Genomic DNA, 20,962 nt, shown 5'->3' on the forward strand with positions numbered 1-20,962 from the left:
TCTATTGAGATTTGACTTCACAATGTGGTGTATAAAAGCGGCCTCTGAGCTAAATGCTAAATCCAATTGCGTTACGTTTCTGCTTTTCGTTTCAGCATTGAAGATCATCTTCTAAGACGCTAATGATAAACAAACCACAGAAATTATATATAAATGCCATACTTTAGTATTGCACATGGCTTCCCTATTCATTTGTATGGGGAAATACCTATCAATTTAAATGGGTCAATCAAAATGTACGCATTTGTCGGAACAGGCTCAGATAGCTTAAGGTATTTCTATGATATCCATGGTTATGTTTACTCTTTAGGACAGCTTTTGTTCATATTAACATGTCCTCAGTGAGAGCAATCCAAGCATTCTTTCATAACACGCCATTATGCAACGTCAAATGCTCTTTTTGAGGAGGAGAACACCTTGACATATTATGTGACTTGTCAAACTTGAACTGAAGAGAGACTGAATGATAGTGAATAGCCATCAGCGCATACGTTTTTAGTTAATGCTTTTATACGCTATTGTCCCTGTAGGGAAATTGTTCCTCTGCAATTGCCCAATCCTTACACCAGTGCCTCAGGGCAACCTGTCAGGAGCAGTGGACGATGACCCATCTCTTGATTTTGAGGGATGTTGCAGAATTACAGAGCAGGAGGCTTAGTCATCTGTTTGGATTGATGAGGAATAACGAAGCACCCAGAGGAAGTCCAGATAGAGCTCCCCCTTGACCTGGAAATCGCCCATGGGACCTTCTTCCTATGAGGTGAGAGTACTAACCAATCAGCCGCGGTGCCGCTTAAAAACCTAAAGTGACCGCTAACCCTGCTGGGTAACCGCATTTACACAGAGGAGCAGCGAGGAGAGGAGGGAGAAGAAAAAAAACATGGGGTTTATTAGCCGCGCACCGCCATAAATTACAAATAACAGTGGCGTGTTAGTTGACAGTTTATTATTATTACACTGATTGAGGGGCATAAATCTCAAACCCAAAGTGTCCCTGTCTGGTACCTTTCCCTGCCTACCTGCTTTGATACACTTCCAGCTCTCCCTATAAATAGCTTCCTCTTGGCTGCCTGCTACACTGAGCGCTCTTTAAATGGCTAACAGCACTGGGCTAATCTCCAGCCGCCAGCCCAAACTAGCCGTGTGATGTTTATTATGAGATCTGTAGCCGAACCGAAATGAGCAAGCCAGTTGTAACTCCGGCACTCGGCTAACCTCGGGGGTCTGGCCCGCTGCACGCCACTCGCTCAATCCATCATTTTACCATTTCCCTTTCACTGTATAGCCTTTTCCTTTTCGCCCCGTCCCGCCGATTCCTCCCTGTCTTCTAAACTTCTAAAACAGCGCTAATGACAACATGCGAGAGCAGCCCGGAATTCAATCTGCATTAAGCATTCTTTGATTCGCATATTTTCTTGCCGATTTCAATAGCGTTCAATGCGGTTTACGATTTACCAAGCCAAAAAGAAACCCCAAAAAAACAAACACGCTACATAAGAATGGGTCTTTTGCGTCAACAGTAAACAGTGGGTCCAGTGTGCTGCTGTATAGGCAGCCGCTGATTCATTTATAGTGAAGTGAAAGCTGGGAGAGTGTGCACGGATGATAACGCCGAGAAGGATTACCTCATGTAGCCCACGCTTCTGGGAGGCCTGTTTTTCTCCATTTTATACAACTATTTATGTAACTACAGTGCTCTTTCAGTATGCAGCATGGTTGGACTGCTTTAACCTTCCCAATATGGCTGCCGTTTAAACCATGCTTTTACAATTTATTCAGCATAGCGTCAGCCCGTTTCGACATTTAAGAATGTCATGAAGCTACGAGTGTTACTACAACTGCTGCGCCTTCTACTACAACTATGGCGTGCTGGGTCATCGGGAGAGTCGGGACGTTTCCCGGTGGGCCGTCTGAAAAAATAAAATTATGAATAACAGACTGCCACAGTTGTGCTATTACAGGCCTAAAGGCTTTAATTGGGCTGCAGCAGGAGCTTGGGCTGCTGTTTTCGAAATAAATGCAAGCACAAGCGTTTTTTTGTGTCATGTATCTGTATCAAATAATGACTGACGTATCAAAATCAGAAAGAACTTTCGTATCACACTTTTCATTCATTGTGGCAGGGAGATACCATGTGAACTAGCTCTGAGGGGTGTTTGAGCATCCCTATGCTGTAGTTCAAGTTGGTGTAGTCCAATCCAGCAAGGACATTGAAGCGTCTGCACGAGTGAGGGGAACAGAAAAACGGCAGGTGTGGCAAAAAAAAAAAATATATATATATACATTCGCGTTCAATGTAGAAAAAAATTATGAATCCTATACTTTTGAAATACATAACTTGGTGCTGACTGTAGAGATGTATCAGGCTCAGACTAAGTGTGCAACAGTTCATGTGAAAAGAGAAAGTGTCATCAGCAGGGACTGATCCTACAACCTTTGACTTATTAAGCCAGTGCCCTCACACTAGAGCTAAAACTCCATAGCCACGTGGGCTGAGATCCCAGCACTACTATTCCTGCTACTCTTACTACTACATGTACAACATTGCCATTTTATATTGACCGTTCCAAAATAACATTGTAAATCAAACGCAATTTCAGACCCTTTTCCCTGTACCACTGGTTGCCAAACACTGGCCTTGTCATCTGTGCAGCCTTTAATGTGCTGTCGCTCTGCCATGCCGCCATATGGCCGCAGCCTGTCCTCATACATGTACAAGGCAAATCGTCAGTCCCTGAAGACCTGCAGTGTGCTGCTGTATCGACAATAAATGTAAGGTTAGCCTCAGACCAGTTGTAAAATAACCACACACTCTCCGCTCGCATACGACAGACAGGCAGCAGCAGCCCACAACTCTATTTTCTGCCAAAATGTCAGCCGTAATAATCCGGTATCGTACCCACCTGGGAGATTACCAGAGCCTACCGTCTTCAAGCACAGATAACAGGAAGCGAAATGGTTTTTACAACAATTGCCAGGAGAAAATTGGGAAGTGTTAAGAATAAAATAATTTCTAGCAATTTAAAAAAAAAAAAAAAAAGGTGGTTTAGCTTCTGCAAGGATGAGGGGGGGAAAAAGCCATTTCGGAAATAGCATTGTTGCCAAGATAATAGGAAAGTGGTGGCATATTTCAAACTGTAACATAAAACATACCCTATTGAATTGGCAGTATAAGGTTAAAAACTCCCATGCGTACAAACATGTCAACTCTATAAAAAGATATTCACCATCGTTACATTACATTTTATGACTATGGACAACTGTAAATTTCACATTTAAAAGATTTACGACTTATTGCACGGTTGTAAAAGTGGCCTCTCAGATATTCCATGTTTGTCACATAATGCTACTCCCATCATGCAGAAAGGCTGTTCTTATATTCTCCCGTGTTGATTGAAAAATGCAATTATTTCTCCATATAACACGCAGCATGACATTCCTCACGTCCCGTATGTCGGCTTGCAATTCTCTGCTGTTAATCGAGATGTTTTGATATGTGTAAAATGGAAATAAAAGGCTGTTTTGACGCGTGAGTGTGAGAATGCCACACCTCGTAACAAGCCGTGTTTTGAGGTCTTGTCACATGTGAATAGGTCACACTTTACAGCATAGAACAGCGTGGACTGAAATAACTGCAACAACAAAGGCTGGTGCATTTTGCTGCCCTGTTTCCTCATTAAAACCATGAAGATCGCAACTATGTTTACAGGGCTGCCAACTTTTCACCAAACTCTGGAGTGAGACTTTGGTCGGTCCCGAGCTGGGGGGCCTTTTTCATGGCGACAGTGTCTCGTAATCGTATTAAGTTCTAACCCCCCCCCAAAAAAAGTCTACGTTTAACATGACTGAGCACATCAGGAGCTGCATTATGGATCAAAGGGGTTTTGGCTCCACCCCACATGACCATCAGAACTTATTGAAAGTGTGGGAGGGCGGTGCACTCTGAAGGGGGGGTTTGGGGGTCCTCCCCCAAGAATTTTTTTAGAATTCAGATACGATTTCCTGCAATCTGGTGCATTTTAGATCATAAATAATAATTTTAGCTGGTCTATTTACTGGTGTTAAAGAATTATATTTCTGGGCCCCTTTCAAATTGGGGCCTCTCAGCAAATGCCCAGAGGCTCCCTTTATCACTACAGCCCTGCCAAAAGGTACAATGACACAATGTCTCTTTCTCTGCGTCACTCATTCCAATTATTACCAACAAAAAGCAAGTAGCACAAGCTTTAGAAAATATGAACATTTGATCCCTGTATTTTGCAGTATGTTAGAGCATGTTTGATGATTAAACTTTGAATGATTAAACTCTGAATGATTATTCAATGCAATAACTGCTTTTTCTCTGCCTCTCTCTCCCTCGCGCAAGAGGGGAAAAAAAACTTAAGTAAAAGAGGTCTAGCTTCAACGCGATCTCCGCTGTGACCGTTGTTTCTTATTTCATTAGGACTTTTATTTCTCAAACTCGTTGCCTTATGCTGCTCACTTTGAGCTCCTCGTGAGGCAGCAGCGGCGGAGGTGACCGGGGCGGAGGAGGCATAGGCGCGGTGATGTCGCTTCGGAGGCGGCCAGGAGTGGAGTGAGCTGAGTGAACAGGCCCGGGAGAGCTGGCGCTGGGAGAGTTCGGGCGCTCTCTCTCTCGCTGTTTCCCCGGAGTCGCGCTCAAAATGAGCCGTTCTCCGCGAACCCGTTTCTTATCACATCACTAGAGCCGCCGACAGACACACAAACACACGCCAGAGGAGCTGTGGACAAACACACACACAAAATAAAGCGTCTGCAGCCGCTCACTGCAAAAAGTCAGGGATGATTTTTTAGTTGAGCGTGTGATATGAGGAGTGTGGCGTGAGAGCGTGTGAAGGCACTCAAATGCGTGTGTCTCACGGTGAAACCGTGAGAGTTGGCAGCCCTGTGTTTATTTGATCATTTATAATCTTTCCATTTGGTAATGATTAATCACAAAGTAATGGGATATAGTAGAATGCTGGTGTGTTACATTTTCGTGTAGTATGCCACATGTTATTTCTATCCTTTTACCGCATTTTTCGCACTATAACGCGCACATAAAAGCCTTTCATGTTAACAGTGCGCCTTATATCAGGGCAGGCGAGACATAGACCTGTTGGAGAGAAGGACCCCCGCCTCCTCACAATGGGCTCATTAAACTCGTCATGTAGCGCATCATACAGCACAGATTACCAACGTTCACTTGTAAAGTCAACTACTCAGGGCAGCAGGGTTGGGCCGGTTGATTGGTGACTATAGTTGTTTTTGGCAGTGATGGGTATTTGCAATTATTGAGTTTTCTTTCCCTGTCTTAGGATCAGCAGAATGTTTGTGACGTACATATTGATGATTGTAAAGTCACTGGAATAGGACAAAATTTCTATATGTCAAATCTTCTGTTATGCATAGTAAATGAATGTATCTATTCCTTTAAGTACAAAAGGGGGTAGGCGCAAACAAGCTAATGCTTCTGCCTACTCCTTTTGAGCATCATATCCACTTTATTTATTTAGCTACTGTATTCACCTACTCATGTATCCTTTCTGTGGTTTTGATTACTGTGCTGAACTCTATGAAGAACTTTGTGGAACTCAGATGCTCAAATAAAAAAGATGAATTTAATTTAATTTAATTGAATATCCATCCCGGTGCGCCTTATGTATCAATTTCTGGCTGGTGTTACCAAACGGTCTCCCATCCAAGCACCGACCAGGCCTTTCCCTGCTTAGCTTCCAAGGTCTGACGGGATTGGGCAGAGCAAAGGCGGCATGGCTTTGTGAAAGCAGAAAGTTATGAAAGTGATTCTCCCAAAATAATGGATAAGACAACAAGTGGATGATTCGCTAAGTAAAAATAACCATCGTCATTCCACACAAATTCTCAAACATTCAATCTAATAAACAAATAGACTCCACTAAATCATCGCAGCTGGGCCTTTCTAGACTTAGATGGCCAACATTCCTAAAATCATCAAATTTTCTCCCCCCAATGCCAGGATTAAGTCTCTTTTCTTTTCTCTTTTTTTCCTTTTGAAATTATCTTTATTTGCTTTTTTCGTTTCCAAGTGGTGACAGGATTAAAGGACAGTAAAAAAAAGTACAAAAATAATAAAAGATCTAAGCCTATCCTATGACGCATTGACCCATCCACCTATGAACCACCCGCCTTCCACACAATCACCCGCAACCCCCCTAACTCCTGCCAGGAGCCAGAAGAATAAAAGGGAAAAAAATAAAAATGAAAAGGTAAAGGTAGTAAAAGAAGAGGGAGATAATAAATAACAAACAACGTGTCAGTGTAATATTTATACAGATTCCATTGAGAATTGGCTCCTTTTCTATTGCTCATGCTATACTTGAAACATATTTTTTTTATTGAAGGGGATGTGTTAGGGTTGCACATAGAACCAAATAAATTCCTGAGAAGAAAAAAAGGCTAAAAAAAAACCCATTGAATTGAAATATAAGTGCATGGTTTTCCTCAGGCCCAAAAGCTTTCAGTTTCATTTGATCCTATACCATAAATATATTTAAACCCCTGCGTATGAATACTTCTATGTAATAAAGTGCATGTTTGCGCTCTGTGCATTGGGACACAACACAATTATCTCATCCTGACACATGACACTCCATTACTCCCGTCACAGATGTATAGAACATTTTGTGAAAGGCGTTTTTCCACTCCCCCCTCTGTGTGTTGATTGTCGGAACCATCTGTGGTTGCACATATGTACTGTATATAAATAAGATCGGATATTCGAGTACTCTCTGAGCAAATGTGTGGCACTGTCGCATTAGCGGCACGTAGCAGCTCACACTTCAGATTCAAATAAATTATCACTGAGGAAGAGATTGTAACTGTATAAGAGCGAGGTGCTATGGGTGGTGTAGAAGTTTAAGGGAAAGTGATACTTATGAGGAGAAACGGTGGTCAGTGGAGGGTTAGACATGTTATTACAGTGGTTTCCAATGCGTGTAGCTTCAAGACCCCTTCAGTATTACACAACCTGACAAAAATAATGTCGCCACTTGGGTTTAACTAGCTGTTCTGATGATCTGGGGTTGCCGCGGTTGGTCAGGCCACGGTTCAGCAACAGGTGCCCAAAGAACGAGATCAGCTGACTACCTGAACATCCTGGATATCTTCTTCTTCCCTGATGGTACGGGCCAGTTCCAAGATGACAATGCCTGGATTCCCGGGGCTTACATTGTGAAAGAGTGGGTCAGGGAGCGGGAGACATCATTTTCACATATGGATTGGCCACCACAGAGTCCAGATCTCAACCCCATTGAGAATGTTTGGGATAAAGCTAAAGGATGTTTTTGGACAGGTACGATATGGAGTTAAGGATGGAATGCTATTAATTCACTGTTACTCCTACCGTGATTTAAAAATGTTAAATAATCGTTATAAGCCTTGTCTTTTTTTAATTTAAAACAATTAATAGATTAGAAATACACGCAAAAAAACAAGTAGCATTCAAAATATCATTTAACCATGAAACCATTTGAGAGAGATAGAAATGTTCTGGCCACAGGCTTCTATTCGGGTAAACAAGTTGAAGTGCCTCAGTAGTTGACTATGTGCTCAAATCCTGCATAGACTAGAGGGCCATTTTTGAGCATTTCTGAGTAGGACCCATTTTTGTGAAACTAGAACTCAAAGACCCTTTATCCGATCGACATCCTGCTTCGACTGCAGCAAGGTTATATCATAATAAACACAAATCTAGAATATGAAGATGCACTGTCAATACACTTCTTTTGTAGAGGAAATGACATTTTGGGGGAAAAAATTAGAAAGCCTATCCAAATGTTGGCAATTTAGCACATTTTTGATGATTGTTCCTGGAAATGTCTTTCGTAGACATGACATAGACCACAAACATGTTTCCATTACTGAGCTACAGTTCTTTAAAGGTGCACACAAAGGGTTGTAAATCGTCCAAAAAAAAGAGCAAATCACGTGGAGGAACTCAAAAAAAAGGGCTTCATCCAAGTCTGAGCGGGTCACCTGTGAAGATTCTGTGAACTTGTGTGATTTAGTACAGAATGACCCTGAAGTGAACCGGCAGCTAACGGAGTTGTTCCACTGCTCTTTCATCCACTGTTCTATAGATATATTTTGTAGCTAATGTTAATCTATGGACAATCTTGCCTTGTGTGGAACAAGATGGATTACCATGGCAACAGTGAAATACCATTCCAACCTACACACTGTAATTTTCAGTGAGAACTGCTGTGCGATGTGAAGAGAGTGCATTTATATGAAGGGCTGGACAGCAGCTGAGAGGCGATGAGTAACGGGAAAAGTATTCATTCTCCTTGCATCCAATATTACTTTTAGCTACTTTCTGGCTACTGGCGTCGACTCCTACAAATGACCCAAGCCACAGAATTTGCTACAAAGTGTACTCCTGAGCGTACATCCTTCATACATCCTCCTTTCCTTCACACTTGTATATTTCAATGAATTAGACCTAGAGACCAACCTGGTACAATGACAGGGCGGTTATGTGTGCCATGAGCTCGAGGTGCCGTTTGGATTCGACTAATGGCGGCGGAAAATGGAGGTTATTTTGGTCCGAACCACCTCTGAGTATTAAAAATGACACGCATAGGGAAAAAAAGGCGTAGCGTTTTCAGAGCACTCCGGCACTGAGCTCCACTGTAATGCGCCGCTCTCCTCCTCTCCCGAGTGCGACGGGACTTTTTTCTGGCAAACTCGCGGTCTTCTGAGTGCAACCAGAAATCCCCAGCTTTCTACACTAATTGTCTTGATGTAGCAGACGTTTTTAGATGCTATAATTAAAGCACACTAAGAAACTTGTTGTTAAGTAACAAAACAAAGACACTTTATTCATGTCGGCTATAATTACAACTCGGCAAGGTTAACATAATAGCAAGCTTTGCACCAAAATGCAGCATATGAGCAAATTATATGTTTATAATGTAAATGTTTTATCCCCAGGCAAATGAGGTGATAGCTGAAGTGTGGCGTAACACGTGTTGTTATGTTGTTTGAAGTTCTTTAACTAGATGAAATGAGCAGGGGACCGTGTGGTATGGAGTCAAAAAATGCAGTGATAATAAGTCTATTTGAACAGTCTAGCGCTAAAATCCTCAGGTCGATTGTTCACATAGTGCATGTGTTGGATGTGTGTTTCAGTAATGGTTGATTCCAGTAATGCAAAATTTCGAGGAGTCGGTGACAAAGTCAAGGCCAATAAAAAGTGCTTTTTACTGGCTTTGAATACTCAACAAATGTGCATTAGCAAAAGTAAAAACAAAATATTTACTCTAGGAATCATAGCGATTTACAACCACATTATTTGTTTACCAAAAATTCTTGCAAATGCAATACTAGGTTGTTTTGCCTTGTTTTGCCATAAAAACTCTTGATTTGTAAGTCTTTAAAGGAACAGGCCACCGTTTTTCCATACTGAGATATGTTCCTGTTTCTGAGCTTAGACGAGTTGATACGTACCTGTCTGGCCTTTGCGTGTGCCCTCAGTCACGCAAAACGACCAAAGATGTTGTTGGCATCTCCCAACGTATTCCTATAGCTCCAAATGGGGTGAAGTTAGAAGCGACCAAGCTCTTCCACGGGCACAAAGACCAGACAGGTACGGATCAACTCGTCTAAGCTCAGGTAAGAAGAAGGTCAGCCAGATGTTTATCAGTTGTCATAATACTAAACTCTGACTGTGTTAGCGCTCTAACTGCTGTGGCTTCTGCTGCTTCAAACATCTTTGCTTCTGCAGGAAAAAGTTAGCGCGCTGTTTCAAAGGTCTTTCAATGGACAACAATGGAATAGGAGAGAGCTGCCTTTACGGCTCTATTTGATCTGGCCTTTAGCATATTGTAAAAGCAGATCTTTGTGGGAAAAAAGGACCTTGTGATCTGCTTATTATGAACCATCTTTTATTGATTGTGTATACATGCTTATAAACACATCCCCATTAAATTTAAGTGTCTTGGTTCTGGCAAGACCTAAAATAGTTTTTGCATTTCTGAATCTACATCAAATTCCTGAGCATGTAAAAGAAAAGAAAAAGTAAGTCTATTAGTGTAAGCCCATTCCTGTGCAGAGTTAATGATTTTTAATGAAATAACTAGTTTGCTCACTCCAGCCACTAGGGGGCAGCTTAAATTTTAAAAAGGAAAGAATTTCACACGTGTCCAGCGAAGGATGCTGACATAATAAGAGATCAGGATATAAACAGCATGTTATAGCCATGTGGTAAATGGTCAGTCTGCCCCAGGGTGGCTGTGGCTACAATAGTAACTTACTGCCATCGAGTGTGGAGTGAATGAATAATGACTTTATGTAGCACTTTGAGAAAAAATGTGACACAGGCTGACAAAGCGCAATAAGTGTAAGGTGTTATTTATAACAATATATGCGGCCCGCGACCCGCCGTGGGGGCTGAATTTCGGCCCTCGACTCAAACGAGTTCGACACCCCTGATCTAAGGGTACAATAGGCCAGCCCAGTCCGACTTCTCTGATCCAAACTTAACCCGGCACTCTATTTGGCGTGGGAAAAAAAGGCAAAAGCAAACCCTAGTTCTAGCGGTCTGGAGGCGAAGTCCAGGGGAGAACTGAGGGAAAAAAAGGCCAGGGGACAGTGCACTCTCTGTGGGCACTGCGACACTGGGACCAGGCTGCCAGATGGTGCTTTAGATAGCTTAAATTGGACTGCTTTGGCTCTGCACTTCCGAAAAAAAAGAAGATACACAACTCAATGACTTTATTTTCAAATGACTGACTTCCCCCCTACCACACACAGGCGCTGACGTAACCGAAAATGGGCTGCAGGCAAGAGAGAGAGATGCATATCCAAAAGTTTAAAATCAAATCACAAAGCAGAAAAAAAAAAGGGGGGGGGGGGGAGGAGCAGCACAGATTTCAGTGACAGCGCAGAGCAAATACCAGTGCCCCGGGGTTGGAGGGGAGTGGGGGGGAGAAAAAATACATTTTAAAGGCAGTTTTGGAAAGTCGCTTATGAGATACTTTCCTGGAATCATGAGCGTTTTGGTTACGTAAGCGAGATATGAGTAAAATTGTTGCATAGCAGGCTGATCTGGGGGATTACTGGAGAGTGGGACAGGTATCAAGTATTGGGGTCAGGTATTAAAAATGCATTAGTTGAGGTGAAGTAATCCGGAAATAGCATCACGTTTGTATAAAATTGGACCATTTAAACGTACAGTGAACATGTCTATTGTGATGTCTAATGAAGATCACATCTAAGTAGAATCGCTGTGTGTAGGCTTGTGTTGTGAATTAGGGCTGTCCGATAAAGGAAGAGTAAAGAGAAACTAATCAAGAATATCCTGTTACATAGCACAGCCATAATGATATGCATTGAGCGGCCCTAATGTGAATTAAGACATACATCACTAAACAAAGCACTCGAGAGGCTGCTGTTGCTTTATATGTGATAATTAAACATGTCTTACTAAGAAGAAACAGCTTACTTCTAAGTGAAATCAAATGTCAATGAAAAAATTAGAGGAAAACACACCATACACATAAAGTTAGAGGGTCATAAATGAGAGTCTGTTCAGAATGTAAATTGATTGTTCAAACCTGTGCATCGTGAGCAAATAATCTCCTTCATAAACTCTTGTCATGCTCATTAAAATGTTCTACTCTGAGACTCGAACAACAGATGTTCACGTACGCCTTCACCAACTAGACTTGATGTGCAAAGAAAAAGGATTCATAACAACAGTTGCAAATTTGTGACCAAATCAGAACAAAATTAGGCCGACAACTGGACTGAAATGGATAAATTAAATAAAGTAATAAATACTAGCCAGAAGTCCAATAACCACAAGTGGCACAAGCACTGCTTTTAGATTCCACAAAGGGAGGCAAAAAGTAATTTATTAACAATTGAAATTAACTGGAGGCAAACACCAGCAAATGCGCTTCATGTTTTTTTTTTCAAATTGCTTGAAATACGTTTTTTTAAGCTTCAAGGGTAAGTTAGTGACCAATATGAATAATGACCACTGTCTCTGGAATCGCCCATATATGGTCATGGTCGAAAACAGTTAAGGGGGAAAACAAAAAATCGACACTTTTTCTATTTATTCTTAACAAACGCTGAATTCTGAATATAGCTTTCTACTAAATAAAGAATCAAAGACAGGGAGAGGAGCAAAGTGGTTCAACAGCCCATAAATATATAAAAAAAACGGAGAATGCTAACATGTTGCTTCATGTTAGCATTGTGCTAATGCTAACGCTACGACTGCTGTTTTTTCGCTACTACTGAACAATCTCCTGTGAATAAACATCCATATAGACCTGATTTAGACTTGACTTCATTTGTATGTGATAAATATGTTTATATTTTGTCTGAAAATGGCTAAAAAGAGTGAAAAATTGTGTTTCCCAAAAGATTCTGTTTTCCCCCTCGGCGAGGCCACGCCCCCTTCTATGACACGGCGCTGTCTGTATCTATAAAGCACATAGCATGCATACGGTAGCTTGTTTTATATGAAGACACCCCTGTGCTGGGTGAAGTGGACCATGAACAACACGGCACAATATCATGAAAGTCTAATATGGAACCATGTTTCTACCCTTGTCTCTTTCTCTCCCTTTATTTGCTGCTGGTCTGGCTCACTGTGCCTTCATTATTGCGCACAGCAGTCGAGTGCCCTGTTAATTTCGATTATTACAACAAGGCCTTATAAAACCCACCGAGCCTAAACAGGATCCAACCTGCCTGACAATTTAGGGAACATAACCCTGCAAATGGAGAGTAACTAAAAGCCCACACTAAAAGTTAGTTTAAGAATGAGAAACTTTTCGGGTATAAAGTAAGATTGTGATTTTGTGCTGAGTGAATGTCATCGTAATTCGTCATACTTACTGTCTGCATGGAGGTAAGTATGATGAATACTAAACACATTGGCCATTAAGGTCCTTTTTAAAATTGAGTGATATCAAGTTGAAAGCGGCTAATTTCGCCCAAGTACAATATTGGAGCACTTATTCCACCTCAGATCGTCGGGACGTGGCCCTTAGCGAAACCTCAGCCCCAACCTCGATGTACTCTAAAAATAAAAGCTCAATGATTTCCCCAAGGATCGGCTTTTCATCTGTCTCTGCTTCTTAATTGACTTGCATTAAAATCGCCACAAACTTTATCCCACCGCTGTGCGTCGATGAAATGAATGATTAACCCCATGAAGAGGTCACGCGACTGAAATGAGACATGCAAAGTTTGTGTTTTTCCCGTTCGTTCCTCTTCGCCGTAATGAGATGGGATCCCGCGCCCCGACTGGCCATCTGACTCCGTAATCATTTGTCTTTGCCTTTACACACTTCCTGAGCAAAGATAAAACGTTATCTCGTCAAACAGTGAAATGGGCCTTTCATTGGCTGCTAAATGGGGAGGACCCTCTGAAGGATGGCGATGTCGATAATATCAGAAAACGAGCGCCTGATAACCAGAATTAAAATTAGAAATTATGACACTGATTGATCACATGGGGATGTTGCTAGTTATCTTAATTACTGTCAGAATTATAACCCAAAAACGGCCCGATGTAGAAGCACAAGTTGTAGTTTGGTAAAGTGCAGCACCTGCCTCCGACTCAACCCTATCCTCCGCATCCCCTTCTCTCGCACCAACTAATTTCATGTCCTTGTTGATTACGTTCATAAATCGTCTCGGCCTATGCGGCAGCTCTTACCTTGGCAGAATCCTCTTTTCCATTTACGCATCCAAACCATCGTCAACCTGCCTCCGTCTAACCTTAGGGCTTCTGACCAACAAATCTAGGGATCTCTAGGGGCCGATACCACATGCTTGCACTCATACTCGTACTCATTCGTGAAGTCCCGATACCAGAAACTGATACCATTTGACGTGCAGCCAGCGCACCTACGAGGCGCACCTCTCAGCTGAGGAGAGAAGAAGCAACAAACTGGAGAATTCTTTAGTGGAAATACAATAATCCACAAAGAGCTGACTTTATTACAGACTGCGCTCTCTAAATCAGAGTCTGTGCTGGCTTTAACCAGAGCTTAATGTTGTTCGTGCTGCAGCGTGGAGTCAGCAGTGTATACAAGATACAGGCTAACGTTGCTAACTCGCGGCTAGCAGTTTTGGCCATTCTGACGCCGTTTTATGCCCAGGGGTTTATTCATCTGAAAAACTAACCCAGCGACTAAAAAGTCCTCAGAAAATCCAAATTAAAGAGACACAGCATGTCCATATTGAGCGAAAATGAGCTGCAGCAGAACAATAAAAACGCTGTAGCTGCTCGCTAAGTTGCTACAAACACATGAGAAAATCTACAGGAGCTGAAGTAAAGACGAAAAGAGACCATTTAAGTAACATCTCAATACTATTGTTAAATAAAAATACATACATGAATAAAGCACAGGCATTGGGGAGCTTTTGGACATGGGCTTTTCTGTCTATGATGGTGCAATAAAAATAAAAATATATATTGAATGAAAATGAAAAAAATGGCATCAGCACAATTCTAATATAACTGCTCTTAAATGTGTATCCTACTATACTTAAGGAAATGAGTAAATCAACTAATTACAAACAAATCTGCTGTGAAAAAAGTAAGAATGTTGAAGAAAATGCCTTGTACTCGTATCGTGTCGGTATCGGCAAGTACTTAAATCAAAGTACTCGTATCGTCCATCCATCCATCCATTTTCTTCCGCTTTATCCGGGGCCGGGTCGCGGGGGCAGCAGTCTCAGCAGAGATGCCCAAACTTCCCGATCCACACACACCTCCTCCAGCTGTTCTGGGGGGACCCCGAGGCGACACCAGGCCAGCTCGGAGACATAGTCCCACCACCGTGTCCTGGGCCTTCCACGAGGCCTTGTCCCACTAGGACATGCCTGGAACACCTCCCGCGGGAGGCGACCAGGAGGCATCCGAAACAGATGCCCGAGCCACCTCAGCTGGCTCCTTTCGACGTGAAGGAGCAGCGACTCTACTCTGAGCTCCTCCCGGGTAACTGAGCTCCTCACCCGATCTCGGAGGGTGCGCCCAGCCACCCTGCGAAGGAAACTCATTTCGGCCGCTTGTATTCGCGATCTTGTCCTTTCGGTCATTACCCAAATCTCATGACCATAGGTGAGGGTGGGAACGTAGATCGATCGGTAAATCGAGAGCTTTGCCCCCCGACTCAGCTCCCTCTTCACCACGACAGACCGATACAGCGACCGCATCACTGCTGACGCCGCACCGATCCGTCTATCGATCTCACGCTCCATCCGTCCCTCACTCGTGAACAAGACCCCGAGATACTTGAACTCCTCCACTTGAGGCAAGGACTCCCCACCGACCTGCAGAGGGGAAGCCACCTTTTTCCGGTGGAGAACCATGGCCTCGGATTTGGAGGTGCTGATCCTCATCCCGGCCGCTACACACTCGGCTGCAAACCGCCCCAGTGCGTGCTGAAGGTCCTGGTTCGTTGAAGCCATCAGAACAACATCGTCCGCAAACAGCAGAGATGAGACTCTGAGGCTCCCAAACCGGACACCCTCCGGCCCCTGGCTGCGCCTAGAAATTCTGTCCATAAAAGTAATGAACAGAACCGGTGACAAAGGGCAGCCCTGGCGGAGACCAACACGCACCGGGAACAGGTCTGACTTACTGCCGGCAATGCGAACCAAGCTCCTGCTGCGGTCATACAGGGAACGGACAGCCCTTAGCAGAGGGCCCCGGACCCCATACTCCCGGAGCACCCCCCACAGGGCACCACGAGGGACGCGGTCGAACGCTTTCTCCAGATCCACAAAACACATGTGGACTGGTTGGGCGAACTCCCACGAACCCTCGAGTACCCGATGAAGGGTATAGAGTTGGTCCAGTGTGCCACGACCAGGACGAAAACCGCATTGTTCCTCCTGGATCCGAGGTTCAACTATCGGCCGGATCCTCCTCTCCAGCACCCCGGAATAGACCTTACCGGGGAGGCTAAGGAGGGTGATTCCTCTGTAATTGGAACACACCCTCCGATCCCCCTTTTTAAAGAGAGGGACCACCACCCCGGTCTGCCAATCCAGAGGCACTGTCCCCGACCGCCACGCGATGTTGCAGAGACGTGTCAGCCAAGACAGTCCTACAACATCCAGAGACTTAAGGTACTCAGGGCGAATCTCATCCACCCCCGGAGCCTTGCCACCAAGGAGCTTTCTCACCACCTTGGTGACTTCAGCCCCGGTGATGGGCGAGCCCACCCCCGAGTCCTCAGCCTCTGCTTCCTCATTGGAAGACGTGACGACGGGATTGAGGAGGTCCTCGAAGTACTCCTTCCACCGCCCGACGACATCCCCAGTCGAGGTCAGCAGCCCCCCACCCGCACTGTACACAGTGTTGGTGAAGCACTGCTTCCCCCTCCTGAGGCGCCGGATGGTTTGCCAGAATCTCTTCGAGGCCGACCGATAGTCTTCCTCCATGGCCTCCCCGAACTCCTCCCAGACCCGAGTTTTTGCCTCCGCAACCGCACGAGCCGCAGCACGCTTGGCCTGCCGGTACCTCTCAGCTGCCTCAGGAGTCCCACAAGCCAACAAGGCCAGGTAGGACTCCTTCTTCAGCTTGACGGCATCCCTTACTTCCGGGCGCCACCACCGGGTTCGGGGATTGCCGCCGCGACAGGCACCAGAGACCTTACGGCCACAACTACGAGCAGCCGCATCGACAATGGAGGAGGAGAACAGAGTCCACTCTGACTCCATGTCCCCCGCCTCCCCCGGAATCTGGGTGAAGCTCTTCCGGAGGTGGGAGTTGAAGACCCCACTGACAGAGGGATCCACCAGACGTTCCCAGCAGACCCTCACAACACGCTTGGGCCTGCCAGGTCTGACCGGCTTCCTCCCCTGCCAGCGGATCCAGCTCACCACCAGGTGGTGATCGGTTGACAGCTCAGCCCCTCTCTTCACCCGAGTGTCCGAGACACGCGGCCGGAGGTCAGATGACACAACTACAAAGTCGATCATCGACCTCCTGCCTAGGGTGTCCTGGTGCCACGTGCACTTATGGACACCCTTGTGCTCGAACATGGTGTTCGTTATGGACAAACTGTGACTAGCACAGAAGTCCAACAACAGAACACCACTCGGGTTCAGATCGGGGAGGCCGTTCTTCCCAATCACCCCCTCCCAGGTCTCACTGTCGTTACCCACATGGGCGTTGAAGTCCCCCAGCAGAACAATGGAGTCCCCAGTCGGAGCACTATCTAGTACCCCTCCCAGGGACTCCAAGAAGGCCGGGTACTCTGCACCGATGTTGGGCCCGTAGGCCGAAACAACGGTGAGAGACCTGTCCCCGACCCGAAGGCGTAGGGACGCGACCCTCTCGTCCACCGGGGTGAACTCCAACACGTGGCGGCTGAGCTGGGGGGATATGAGCAAACCCACCCCAGCCCGCCGCCTCTCCCCGCGGGCAACTCCAGAAAAATGGAGAGTCCAGCCTCTCTCCAGGAGTTGGGATCCGGAACCCAAGCTGTGCGTGGAGGTGAGCCCGACTATATCTAGTCGGTATCTCTCCACCTCCCGCACAAGCTCAGGCTCCTTCCCCCCCAGCGAGGTGACGTTCCATGTCCCGAACGCCAGAAGCTGTGCATGTGGACCAGGTCGTCGAGGCACCCGGCCTCGACTGCCACCCAGTCCTCTCCGCACCCGACCCCTACGGATCCCTCTGCGGGTGGTGGGTCCACAGGAGGGCGGGCCCACGTCGTCCCTTCGGGCTGGGCCCGGCCGGGCCCCGTGGGCAGAGACCCGGCCACCAGACGCTCGCGTTCGGGCCCCAACCCCAGGTCTGGCTCCAGGGTGGGGCCCCGGCTGCGCCATGCCGGGCGACGTCACGGTCCTTGTATAGTGTACGTCCATGGGGGTCTTTTGAACTGCTCTTCGTCTGACCCGTCACCTCGGACCTGTTTGCCATGGGAGACCCTACCAGGGGCATAAAGCCCCAGACAACATAGCTCCTCGGATCATTCGGGCGCTCAAACAACCCCACCACGTTAAGGTAGCAGTTCATGGGGTTGTGTAGTACTCGTATCGGTTTTAGAAAAAGTGGTATCGGTGCATCCCTAAACAAATCTCTGGTCACCGTCTAGGCCTTGCGTCAAAATCATAAAGCATCCGTTCATAAAGAGTTTTTCTGGAGACTCGATATCAGCCACAGCTGCCCCGGGGGAAGGTAGACTGACGGAAGTGAGGCTGCCGACTCGCGACATCACCTCCTCCGACCACTGACTCACACTCCACATTCACAGGTGGGTGAAGTGTCACGCCCAGGGACACTATATCCGTCGACACCAGTTAGATCTGGTGCAGAAATGCTCAAACAACTTCCTTCTCTGAGCAGGTTCAAACCATGTGGTTCTGGAATCCACGAATGTATTTCCAAAACATGTAATCTGTTCTTTTGATTTTGGTTTCAATCTCGAGAGAACCTCAAAAATCCTCCTGTCTTTCCCTGCCACTGTCTTCAAAACCAAGGCTACTTGCCAGCGCACAGCCCACTGCTACCTCCTTGCACGTGAAATGTTCTCTAACAGCTGTGGGCAAAAATATGTTCATTTAAAACAAGCAAGCGCATAAAAAAAAGTGGTGATGCCTACGGGGAGTTTACTGATGCAGCGCTGCAGAGGCAGGTTGATGCAAGCGAGTGCAAAACAAGAAAGGGACACTTCAATGTCTGTAAATATCAAAGACGCTCTAACGTGGAACATTACACAGGACGCAAATGGCTAAAAACATGTTTCTTCCATGTTACATGATGCACCATTTAACAGCTCTTCTTCTCCTTCTCCTTCTTCTTTTTCTTTTTCTTCTTCTTCTCAACTTTTACTATATACATTGATAGGCAAATTTGCTTGATGGAAGGCCGATTTTCTTCATCGTCAAAAGACCAAGGGCCGATTATGACTTAATTGGGTGTTCTGCTAAGAAATTTTAAAGACATTGACAGTATTGTTTAATATTTGAGTACTTTAACAGGCATTTGATCTCTGATTTGTGTAAAGTTATTTCTCATAATCATCTTCCGGGACAGAGGTTTTATCCTCTGGCCCGAAAGAGGATTTGGACCCTGGGTTTTACAACAACAATTTTGACTCACCAATTCACCAAAATCATGTCCCTCAACACGTCTTCTGAGGCCAAAAACATATCTAGTACTTCAGTCAAGCATTGCCCCGGGTGCAGTACTGCCACCGCCCACTGCTCCTTACGGGTCGTCCCAGTGGCGTCGGAGGATGGCTCAAATGCAGAGGGACAAATAAAGCACCTTAACCTTAACCATTGTTTCGAAACGAGGCATTGGCGCATTTGCCACATCCAGCTCCAAATTGTTTGACATTTCTCTATGGCTTTGAAAAAGTACAAATCAAAGAGAGTTGATTCCCATCGGATACAGTATGCACCCACCTACAAACACCGTGTGCGTCCAGTCCATAGTCAAAAAATATATCTGATTGTAAACAAAAACATGTCTGACATTCACTATTTGAGATTAGAGCGGCTACAATATTTGATGATCTGTGGAAATACGAAACACAACACAGAGATTAGGATTACAATCTATTAAGATTATATGTACAAAGTCAAATCCCTCTGAAGGATTTTTGTTTTTCAAAAGCATTCAGAATTCATATCTCCATCTTTACCCTGGCCTGTTTTACCAAAGCACAAAAGTGAAAGGCCTTGAACTGATACAGGGAGTTAAGGTTTATTAAAATTAGCAACAAAAACAACAATAACAAAGCTAAAAATCATTTGTTTAATTTTGTCCTTGGCACGTGTAGCAAGGGGTCTCAACATGATGACGAATTCCCACCTCTAAGCACAAACCTGCACGCTCACCGTCGATTTCCATAACCCCGCCTGATAATTAGCAGCCAACCCTTCCCCATCCACAACCTTAGCAGGCGTTTTCTCCCCACACGCGTGTTTACCAGCCCGCGCATATGTCAGAGCCTATTTGTGTAATTGCTTGTTTGTAGCCCAATCTTCAAAAACAACTCGCTCGCTGCTCCCACAATCATGTTTAGGCTGCAGGTGATTCTCAAAGTAGCATCTCCCGAGAGGCCAAGGCGATGCTCCAGAGCCGAAACTCTACAGAAGCAGGTTCGAACCATCACTCAAGCACGTAGCACTGCAGGGAACCCAGCGCAAATGGGGTTTTTTTTTTGGGGGGGAGAGAGAGAGAGAGAGCGGCGAGAAGAGAGGCACCCTCCTCTTTCGGCGCTGTGATGTTTAAATGTGTTTAAAACGGGTAATTAATGGGCTAATGCGTCACAGATGGGAAAAACACCCGAGAAGACTTTTGATCTAAATATACAAGAGCTTCATGGCGGATTCGCAGCAAAAAGAAAAGTCTGATGCGCGGAAATAGAGACACATAATGAAAAGAGATAAGTGGCATATTTGTGACTTTACAGCTTTGTGGGAACTAGCGGTGAGGTGGTAGTACGGTGAAAGTCAGCTTCATTGTCAATTGACTTGGAGCGGAAAGGCTCATCATCTGAACCTCTGTGCAGAAGTTTCTCTCAGAACTGAGGGCTGAGGTTTTCGGGTCATGACGTGTGCTACAATAAACTAATGGTAAATCCAAGAAATTATAAGAGAACATTAATGTTTTTAAGAGCAGGCTCAAGTCCCACCTTTTTAGCTTAGCTTTTAGGTGATATTTATTTATTTATTTTAGTCTCATTTATTTATTTATCTATTTATTCATTTTGATAACTTGATATTTACTGATATGTATTGATATTTCGATATTTATTTTTAGTTTCTTACTGATTTTCACTTTGTTTTTAAACTTTTTATCAATGTTTTTATATTGCTTCTTATATTTTTAGAATCTCCAGTGTTTCCTCTGAAGGAGGAAACACTGGAGGGGGACCCTATGGGGACCCTTGGGTCGGCGCCCGGGCGGCAGCAGCCCGTCTGCTGT

General features: G+C 45.0%; 1 protein-coding gene across 1 annotated transcript in view; it reads right to left on the bottom strand.

Moving 5' to 3' along the window:
• Positions 1–20,962, bottom strand: part of tenm1 (teneurin transmembrane protein 1) — a 464,310-nt gene that overhangs the window by 309,827 nt on the left and 133,521 nt on the right. The window lies entirely within an intron of this gene.

Source organism: Gobius niger (genome assembly GCF_951799975.1).
Source record: "Gobius niger genome assembly, chromosome: 5".
NCBI lineage: Eukaryota > Metazoa > Chordata > Actinopteri > Gobiiformes > Gobiidae > Gobius > Gobius niger.